Genomic DNA, 10,669 nt, shown 5'->3' with positions numbered 1-10,669 from the left:
TTGTTAAAAACAACGCCCAAATACTTGTATGTGTTCACTCTTTCTATTTCTACACCTTTGATTTCCACTGCCTCAGCTATAATCTTATTTCTCCTGTAATCTATAACTAATTCCTTAGTTTTCTTAGTATTGGTAAATAAAAGCAGCACAGGCCAAGAAAACTAATTTATTTTGTGACATAGGCATGTTTAAACAATGGTGTGCCCCTTTAAAGAAATAATCTCAAAGATTTTCATTTTAATGCCCGTGAGTCACTTTCTACCATCGAATGAGGTAACACAATTAGTCATTGATTTGTGGTAATGTCTGAAGTTCATGGCTGTTTCAAGCCATTCTAGCTTGGTATAGAAAGACTGCAGGAAGACTCAGCTCGATTTGTGCCAGTTCTCATTAATATTCATCGAGCTAAATTGCTTCACTCTGATTAGCTAACAGCTAGCCAACGACAGCCTGGCTATCAGTATCCTTTACCCAGCACAACTGGGCGAGCTCATGAATAGTAATGAGCTCAGACAACATGACATCAGACTGACCAACTTTGGCAATTGGCTTGATTTCTCTGCTTATTTCTTTTCAGTGGCTAGAGCTGACAGAGGAGGTAGCAATTTATTTCACATTCATGACATAACACAAACACATTTGGACCTAACTTATTTCAAAAAATGCAAGTTAAATCGGTTTTGTGCGGCAGGGCACCTTTAAGTGTAAAATGGTGTAGCACAATTGTGTCCTAAAATCCTAATTGCATGTTTGATGATCATTCAATGGTCACAAAATTGCATTACGTCATTCTCTCTCTCTCTCTCCCTCTCTCTCTCTCTCTCCGACATTTGGTTGATTGATGGGGGTCCAGGCGTTTGTTAAGAGCCTCCAGGTGGAAAGCTGTTATCAGCTGTAGGCCACAAGATTACTTCCAGCAGCTTTCTGCTTCAACTTTTCCCTCCTAAATCCTCCCATTCATAAGCTTCTCCAAACACGTACGCCCCCCTCCCACACATACACACACACACATTTATTGAAGAATCGGGACATCAACGTATCAAATCACATTTTTTTCTTTTTTCTAACAAAGCAAACAGTAACCCCAACCCCCCCCAACATAATAAACAAAAAATAGAAAGACAAAAGTTATACTTACAGAATGCCACAAGAAACAAAAGTAAAAAGCTTTTACAATTGTATCTTCTCATGATAACCAATAAACGGTTGCCATATTGCATGGATGCAATCGGCCAACATCGTTAAGTCAACACAGCGATGCTGATTGTTGACTCAAAAAGACCTCCCACTAGAACACTTTGGTCCGACTCTCTTCCATGTATTGACCCTTGGATTCAATCTGCCTCACATGTACCTGTCACTCTGCTTGATCTCCAACTGTTTGAGCTGTTAAAATATTAACGGAGGGTATATTCCGACTCGCTCTTAAGTGGCGCTCTGTGACAGGTCTGACACCAGAATATAAGAGGAAGCTAAGACCTTAAAAGAGTTTAGCAGCAGCCAAAGTGAGAGTCAGTGTAGTGACACCTTTCACCTCCAGGCTGCTTTTGACTCCGAACTGTCAACCCGAAAGCATGCAAGCGAGCAAGAACTTCATCATCCATTATTACCAATATATCAATTTTTTTCTGCTACTGTAAACTGTTCTTATATCTGTCAAGCTAGATTTTCAGTTCTAATTTTCTTTGTTATTTGTGTCACTCATTTCTGGTGCACAGTATGTCTTATTTAGATGTACTGTAAGCACACAATTTCAGTTCCATCCTTAAGGATGTGAAGATTGACGGGCTTATGGTGGTGAAGCAGTACGTAAGAAACGTTGGGTAGGACAGAGCAAGCCGACGGGCTGGCAGAGACACAGAGCTGCCATGGAGGCTGCTAAAAGGCATAGTACAGCCTGCAGAGGATGGCAGCAAGACGGATACCAAGGCTATTATGCAGGCAAAGGAGATAAAAGCAGCCAGGTTGAAATACTAAAGTGCTGTGAAGTCAAAGGTACTACTGTATCAAAGCGACTGGCAGTGTCAGAGGATAGACCGAGCTGCAAAGCAAGAATGCAAAATCTATATATTTGTACAGGCTAAAACTGTATTTTTCACCACCAGCTTCTGCGGTTGGATTTGTTACGAGGACAGGGTTGGGACTCAAGAAAGATGTTCAGTGAGATGAGAAAAGAAGTGAATATTGAGACTGGCTGCAATACAGTCAATACTGGCCTTCTGTCTTGTTCATTATTCCTCTTTGACGCTCTGTAGCTGCGTCCCATTTTTGAAGTTGCCTTCATTGCAGTCTAGTCGTTTAAAGACCAAATACGCAATAACTTATCAGCATGTCCATCCCTGAGCAGTTGGGGATTCAGCGCCTTGTTCAAAAGGTACCTCGGCAGACCCCAGGAGGCAAGCTGGCCCCTCTTCAGCGACTAGTCAACACTCTGTACTTGGTGGAATTGAATTGGCAACCCTCCGGTTCCCAAGCCAAGTCCTCATGACCTGAGCTACTGCTGCCCTGTCTGTATCTATCCTGCACTCTCATTTACATGCTCTCCATCCCTCCACCCCACATTGGACTGTGGCACTTCTGGGTCAGCCTTCTATCACGACAACAGGCAGCAGTTCAAACTTGGAGAAAGACTGAGCACAAGGAGTGAACAGACAAGAGTAAGAGAGAGAAAACAAAAACAAAAAGAGAAGGGAGACAGAGCCAGACAGAGGGGGATGGATGAAGTGAGGAGAGGAGACATACGGATGGGCACAGTCCAACAGACGGAGAGCTATAGGGACATTTGGAGGATACATGAGGCAGTTATGAACCTATTTGGTTTCTTCTACAGGAGCGCCCGAGTGTCACTAATGGCAAAGTAGGGGCTGGTAAACACATTTCTGTGACGGCACGACACTGCCGAAAAACAAATTAAACTCTCTTCTCGCATTTCACACCTTCTCAACCCTTTTCTCTCTGTCTCCCTCAATTACTCATTTCTTGCCACTCTGGTTTTCCATCTCTGTCTCTTTCTTCTCTTAGTCTCTCTTCCTGTCCATCTATCTTATTCAACCTATCCTTCTATCTTGTTTCTGTATTTCTGTTACTTTACCCTCTTTTATCCCTTAGCTCTACCTCCTTCTCTCTCCTCTTCTTTCCACTGAGTACACCCAAAAATGAAAAACAGGGCCATATGCGTGGGGACAGCTAGCCGAATTGCGCTCCTGATGTTCATGCTGAGGCAGTTAAGCAGCTCTCTGCAGACCGCGCCCACTTCAGCCTTGCCCAGGACATGGGGATAGTTGGCAAGCACTGCAGCGCCGAACAACACGGTGGCTGCTTTCTGGCTGCTTGTACTGTGATGAGAGTGGGAAGTGGGTGTGTAATGTACTGTAGCTTCTGGGTCCTTGTGTAGACTTGCTACTCCGTGTGCAATGGCTGTCTGAGCTGCAGGTTCGGAACTGGATGAGGGGTGTGTAAACTCCTCATGCTTAGAGAACAAAAGACGATGAGGATGGATCTATATGTATGTATGTGTGTATGGATGGATGGATGTATGGATGGATGGATGGATGGATGGATGACCGGCGTGACCTGTGCTCACATGCACACAGATTCACACAAATTGGATTCACAATGAGAGATAACAAAAAAGGTCCTCATTACAGTCTCGTGAATTGCCTTAACTTGTACCTTTCTGCATCCTCAAATGAATTCTTTCTTCAGTGGCTAGACATGAAATGGCCTCAAAGTGGAATTTTGACATCAACTTGAAGCATGAAAGCCAGCGTTAGCCTCTCCCGAGACGCCTTCTCTTTTCCTCATAGCCTTAAATCGGGAGAAAGTTAAGCACGTGTGTGTCTCACTTCTCTTCACACTAACTGCCTGTTGTCCTTCAACATATTGATTGAGTTAAATTCTCTTTCTTTCCTTCAAAGGCTTCGGAGGACAAGAGCCTAATTTGTTTGACACTCTAACTAAAGCACTGCTGTATCCCCAGACCCTTGAAGAATTAGAGAACAATTTAGTGTGTAACATCACTGCCTTCAAGGTATGTTGGAGGCTAATCTACCATGCTTATAGGGTACCGGCGCTTTTCAAAGACCAGATGATGCACTACTGTGTTAAACCCAAAAACATTGGCAGTATGTATAAACATGATGACACGAGAAATGAAAAATGAAAATAGTCCTTGCATGTAATTCTAGCATGTGAGTGATCCAGGAAATCATTCCCAGCAAATCAGTGCAAGCAGTATTTGTATCTTTACATTTTACGTTGTTGCTCCGTCAGTGAGGATGATGCTGCTTTAAAAAGTCATTGATTGATCTTTTTTTACCATCACTCCATACCAATTTTCAAACTAGATTCTAGGCTCTAGATTCTTTGCTCAAAACGTATGTAATGTTTGCTTTTAATTGTCAGATTTTTGAAGGTTAATGTTTGTTGGTTACGTGACTTCCCTTAGAAAAGAAAGTGCCAAATGATGGCTATTATTTACTATTATTATGTGTGATTATTTTACCTCAATAAGGTTGTATTCCACCCTTTAAATGTGGGCGGAGTCTGCAAGGGAAATATGCAATTACCTTTTCATACATGCTTAGATGACACATGCCTCAAACTAACAAGAACATAATGCGTAACGTTATCATTAATAATAATAATAATAATAATAATAATAATAATACAATTTATTTGGCAGATGCCTTTCTAGACACACAAGGACATCTTACCTGTTTAACGGGTCATAAAAGAATAAAATAGAATAGAATACTACCAACAGGAAATCAGGTTCCTAAGCCACAATAGTATTACTGTACTCCTTGTACATAAAAATAGATAAAAAATAAAATACAGCTCAAGTGCTCAATGAGGTCTTGTTTTGACACCACATTGCACTAATGCTGACAGTTTGACACAGCTGCTATTAACTCTTCATTCAATCTCCCTTTTCTCTTTTCCTCACTCCTCCCTACTCCTTATATCTCACCCCATATGCATTTGGTTATCAGGAAAGGTGTCAGAGGATTTTGCTTAACACTTAGAGCAAGTAATGTCTATATGTGTGAGTGTGTGCCCGTAGTTAGTGAGGTGACACTCTGAATCGACCATGCGCTACTACTAATGCTGGTGTGTGAGGGGTTGCATGGGTCACTAAGTCACTAACTACTGCTGAAGGAAAGCCAGTAGGTGATTGCAGATGTTTACAGGGGCCTTCCGTACCACCTATACTGAGCTGACTGTGTGTGTGTGTGTGTGTGTGTGTGTGTGTGTGTGTGTGTGTGTGTGTGTGTGTGTGTGTGTGTGTGTGTGTGTGTGTGTGTGTGTGTGTGTGTGTGTGTGTGTGTGTGTGTGTGTGTGTATGTGTGTGTGTGTGTTCTTCCTGGACTTTAATTCTTCGGAGGAACATCAGTAACAGACCAGAACCTTCCCATCTGCCACTGCTCTGTCCTTCGATCAGCCTCCCATCCTTTTTTTCTCTCCTTTTTTCTCTACTTGTTTAATCATCTCTGAGCTCCCTCTTCTCCACTCCCTCCTGTATCAGTTTCTACTAAGTGGCTCCTATTTTCTTTTGCTTTCAAGGTCTCTTTTTAAAAAGGTTCAGCCACTCCTTTGTGCATTTTTTTCAATTTCCTCCTCTCCTCATTCTGTCATCCCCCCACTTGTTCTTCTGTGTATCCATGTACCGTATCCCTCCCGGTTTGCTGCCATCCACTTCTTCACCTCACACACATTTCAATACTTTCATTTATGTTCACATTTAAAAAGTTAAATGTTGCATGATACACAACCAAAACAACCACCACTGTTTAGAGCTCTCTCCGTCACTGACGTTCTAAATACGTCTCACTGTTTGTTTCACCACACACACACACACACACACACACCTCCGATGGGGTGAATAGTAAAACTGAACACAATAAACGTTATCACAACAGCCACTGAATTCGGAGAGATAAGAAATTCATTAGGCGCCAGCTTGCTAATGACGTGCAAAGAGATGAAATTATGGCAAGGACAAAAACATTGTAAGAAACGGGAGTAGGGGAGGGAAGAGGAGAGGAGGGGAAATGAAAAAGGATGTGCAGGAGAAAACCGTCCCCAAGATGGTCCACCGTATTACGGCATGCTAGCTCAATTGGCTTGTGACCTCTGCGAGTCAAACAACTAAACGAGGCCTCATTCATATGACAACAGTGTTTCCCTTTTGTTTCTTCTTCACAGGTTGTGTTTCTTTCTTTGGTTCTCTCTTCCTCCCTATCTGTCTGATATTACTCGCCAAACACCACAGGGAAATCAAGGTTGAAAGTCAAAGCACTCGTGCTCGCATTCTCTTATTCAGCTTACTGCTCACATGCTACTCAAGGTCACTATAAGTGCAGGCCTCCATTAACTAATAATGGAAGTTCATAACCTTCTGCCATGGTGCAACGTGAGCAAAGAGAAGTTGAAACAGAACAGTGTTTTTCATGTTTAGGGCTATTATCCACCTGCATCTAGTTTTGAGGACAAAACCTTACAGGTCCATCTGTGGCACATCAAAAACACACTACCATAATCCCAATGTCAGTGCCCCAGCATGCTTAACATTCCCTCTAACATACATACACATCCGCCATCTGGTGCCCATCCTGCCCCACGTTATACCATCCTCTGTCCCGTGCTGGATTACACCCTCAGTATTTTACATCTTGCAAATCCAGCCGGCAGACTCTGATAGCCATCTGTAATCTGAAGGTCATATTTGCAGCATGTGTGTGTGTTCACGAGTGAATCAGCCTGTAATTTGTTCATGCTCAGCACAGGGACAGTATCAGCATCCACGACATCTGTTCAACACAGGGCCTACACAGCAGAACTGGCCACATTATCTGCACCACGCAGCACAGGGATGAAGCCGTTTCTCTCTCAAACACACACACACAACGTTGTTTGTTTAATCTTCCACTCTGTTTATATGACATTGCATGTCTGCCCATCCCGGAAGAGGGATCCCTCCTCTGTTGCTAGTTTTTTCTTTTTAGTTTTTTCTCATCCAAAGCGATGATTAAAAACCAGATTTGTACAGACCGTAACTGCTCTTTGAGGCAAGTTTGTCATTTGTAATTTTGGGCTATAAAGAAGGGCTTGAGTGGTTGCACAAACTGTTGTTGGGGCGTAGTGGTAACTGTAAGACACATAAAATATATTGTGAATGCAAAACCACCAAAGCCAATTGGTTGCTTTGACCCAAAGTTAGTGTTCCTTATAATATTAGTAGCCGAAAAAACATATCACTCATCTGGCGATAGCAGTGTGCATTCCTACTATGTGACATGAGCGTGGGAATTAAACATTAAGTTGCTACATTTAAGTAATTTAGTTGCTGGCCGGCTGGCTAGAAAGCTAGCTTGATTGCTATTGCTAGGGGGGGTAATTGTTTAATGGTGCAGAGGGCGCAGAGAGAGAGGTCTATCACGGTCTTTATATCAAATCAAAAAAATTGTGTAGGCATGTAGAGTGTGTAAATATGCCTACACAAGTAGTTATGCTACTATGTTGTATGTTGTTGTACATTTGCCCTCTTATGAACATTATAATGTGAAAAAATAGTTATTCCAATCATTCATTGTTTTTTTTAGAAGAAACATTCAAACACTGTTTTTGACCAGTTTGACAGCTCTTCTGTGTATTAGATTGATCAGATAAGATGAAAAATGAAAAGAGCTTTGTGTTTGCCTGTCAGAGTCGCTTGTTTGTGTTCCTCTCTCTTATTTTCAAGCTGAACAGCCAATCAGATGAATTGGCTGTTCGGCCGCCGACCGCTGATGTCGAATCGGCCAAAAAAAGGCCGACAAAGGCCGACGCTTGGCAATGGTGTGGTAAACACACATCCTAGTTAGGCTGACGGCCCAACGGTCGGCTTGGAGTGTCAAGGCATTAATGAGCTACTCTGGCTCTTTGTAAATTAATATGGTGCTATTTGACACTGACTGTTAATAACATAATTCAATTGGATAGTGTTGAATTTTTGTTAGAAGCTCCCTATCGGTTCATATGTCAGTCAGTTGTGTGTGGTCAGCCGCAATAGGCTCATTGCTGTTCTACCCAGAGAGACGCCACAGCAGGCAGAGGAAAGGCTCAGAGGCTAAATCTTAGAGTTTGAATAAGCCCAATATTTCTTGCCAACGATGACAACAACTGAAGTGGGATCCACGCAGAGATGAGGAAGAAAAAAAAATAAAACTGAAAGGAATTTACAGCTCACCCGTTGGGGGATGGATGTGTCGAGGATGAAGTGATGATCATCTCTGTTCTCTGCTAAAATAAAATATGATGGCGAGGGAGCTCAGTGCCATTTCCTGCCTGGCACAGGAAGCACCCATCTGGTGCGGATTGCTGTCTGTCCTCTGTTGTTGTGTTGCATGGCGTTGTAATAGCTCTTGTCACCGCTGTTGCTGTTCTCAATGCTGTTATTATTTCTGAAGCACCACACAGGTCAGCTGAGGGAGATGGGGGAGAAAGACATGATATTCATGGTTTAAGATGCTGTGTTGTGGATCGCTGAGGAGAGGACTGGTAAAATGGACAATAAGTGAGGAGTTTATTATTTGAACTGGGGGGGGGGGATAGAGGCAGTGGAGGGGAGTCTGTAGGAGAAAGAGCAATGAGACGCATGCTGGCAGCTGCCCGTAAGACTGTCACATCCCACCGCCTGCCACAAAAGCAGAAGAAAGCCACTCGTCATCACCGTGACAACCAACGTGTGACGAGAGGAGAGAAAAAAGTTATCCATCAAAAAATGTTACAGGGGTGAGTGCACTCCTCCATCTCTCTGCTTACTCACATGCATACACACACACACAAATACACACAAAATGCCGTCATATTTCATTTGGGCCATTATGAGCAATTGTCTCCAAGAGGAAATCTCTGACTGGATTTCATGCTTTCTCCACTCAACAACATGATAATGTATTTTCCTCTGTAACGAAGTGACAGTAACCCCCTGCAGAGATAATGTTCAGAACACACAAAGAAACTGGAAGCACAAGAGAAGGGACATAACAATTCAAGTGTGAACTAAAAAGTCCCCAGAGCCAGAGATAGTCACACTGAAGGCAATTGTGTGGTTATGCTGCAGACAAGAGCATGAATTCATATGAAGGAAATTAACATATAAACCAGAGTATAGTCTTCTCGTAAACATAGATTTTTTTTAACATATAATCTATAATCAAAGAAGAAAACTGTAATCAAGATTTGAATGATATCTGGCTCAATTTATCATTAAAACCAACATGGTGTGTTGGAATACATTCAGTATCCCTGCAATTAAGTGACATTTTCAGTGCGATCTTTCAGTGCATTGGGAAACCTGCCTGATGGATTTCTCCTCAGTTACACAACTTAGATATGGGATTTATAGGCAGTCATCCATATCAATCTAGTAACTAAAATTGCAGACTGATGGTTGGGGATCACAGGGAAAAAGCCTGAAAGGAAGGCTACTGTACTATCTGAGGCTTTGATGTATCAAACTATAGAAAGGGATGGAAACTATGAGTGCTGAGCACCACCCAGTGGTTGATTATTTGCTCAGTTAAAGCGCTTACTCAGAATAAACACATTTAAGGCCTGTAGCTGCAGAAAATCCAGATAATCCACCCTCAAACGCAAGAAGCTTGTCCTTTTCACACTTTTACCTGTTCTGTATGCTAAAATATACCTTTAAGGATGACTGAAACTGAACCAAACTGTCCTAATCTCTTTGTAACTGTTGCAAACTTGCAAACGGTAAGCTTTGCAGCCTCACTAAGTCTGTATTTACATAAAATCGTCAATAACCGATATTTTTGCCTACAATATTGTCAAATGTGATAACAATGTAGCCGACAACGTGAAAGAGCTCGAACAAGCTAGCCAGTTTGTCTAGCTGTACCCCCCCCCCACACAACTGTTGTTTGGCTCACTATGGCATGTCTCTCATGGCATCATTTGCAGTTAAAGAAATGCTCCAAAAACCCACTGTATGCTACCTGCTCAGCACCATGCGGCAGACGGTTAATAATTTAGCAGCTAACGCTAAATTGCGAGGTTTTTCACTCAGGTGTTCGTACTAACCAAAACCGAACTTAAAGAGACTACATATTAGACTTACATTCATCAGTTGGCCAGAAACACGGTTCCAAATGAATCCTAATGTTACTCCGTTACTTCTGGATGAGTAGCAAATTAAGTTGTCCGTTAACAAGTTCGTCATGCTAACCTGAACTGTTGTTAAAAGGTAAAGATTTCTCAATGTGTTCCCAGTTTGTTCCCGCTGCCTCCAAGTGGCCAAAGGAAATATGATATTTCGGGTTTAAAGCATGGTGTTTAAAGTGAGATTCTTTTAAAAAGAAGTAAGACTGTCTTCAAAGAACCTGCCAATTACAAGTTGAATCCATAAGTTATAAAATGCAGCCATACTATGGGGTGCTGCTACAGCTTTAGCTTTTAGCTAATGTTAGGAAAGGGCTGTGTGACTGACATTACTCATGTTACACTAAATAAATCCTCCATCACACCTCAAATTTCATTCACTGGATCTTTGTACAAAATGTAGTAAAAGTAGGTTAGACATCTACTTTATGCATGGACCAAACTGATCTATAATCAAATTTAATCTTTCTTTTATTTTGTTGAATGTTCCAATGAAAATGTGCAT

General features: G+C 42.0%; 1 long non-coding RNA gene across 1 annotated transcript in view; it reads right to left on the bottom strand.

Annotated features, from left to right (window-relative positions):
* Positions 1-10,329, bottom strand: part of LOC117936102 — a 39,403-nt gene extending 29,074 nt beyond the window's left edge. Inside the window, exons 1-2 of the long non-coding RNA XR_004654889.1 lie at positions 10,124-10,329; positions 8,231-8,465 (exon numbers count right to left, since the gene is read on the bottom strand). This is a non-coding gene — a long non-coding RNA (uncharacterized LOC117936102). The remainder of the gene's footprint in view (positions 1-8,230; positions 8,466-10,123) is intronic.
* Positions 10,330-10,669: the final 340 nt, after the last annotated feature.

The sequence above is a fragment of the Etheostoma cragini genome, chromosome 20 (genome assembly GCF_013103735.1).
Source record: "Etheostoma cragini isolate CJK2018 chromosome 20, CSU_Ecrag_1.0, whole genome shotgun sequence".
Classification (NCBI taxonomy): Eukaryota; Metazoa; Chordata; class Actinopteri; order Perciformes; family Percidae; genus Etheostoma; species Etheostoma cragini.
Note: the sequence above shows the minus strand (reverse complement) of the source record. Positions and strands in the feature narration are given on the sequence as shown.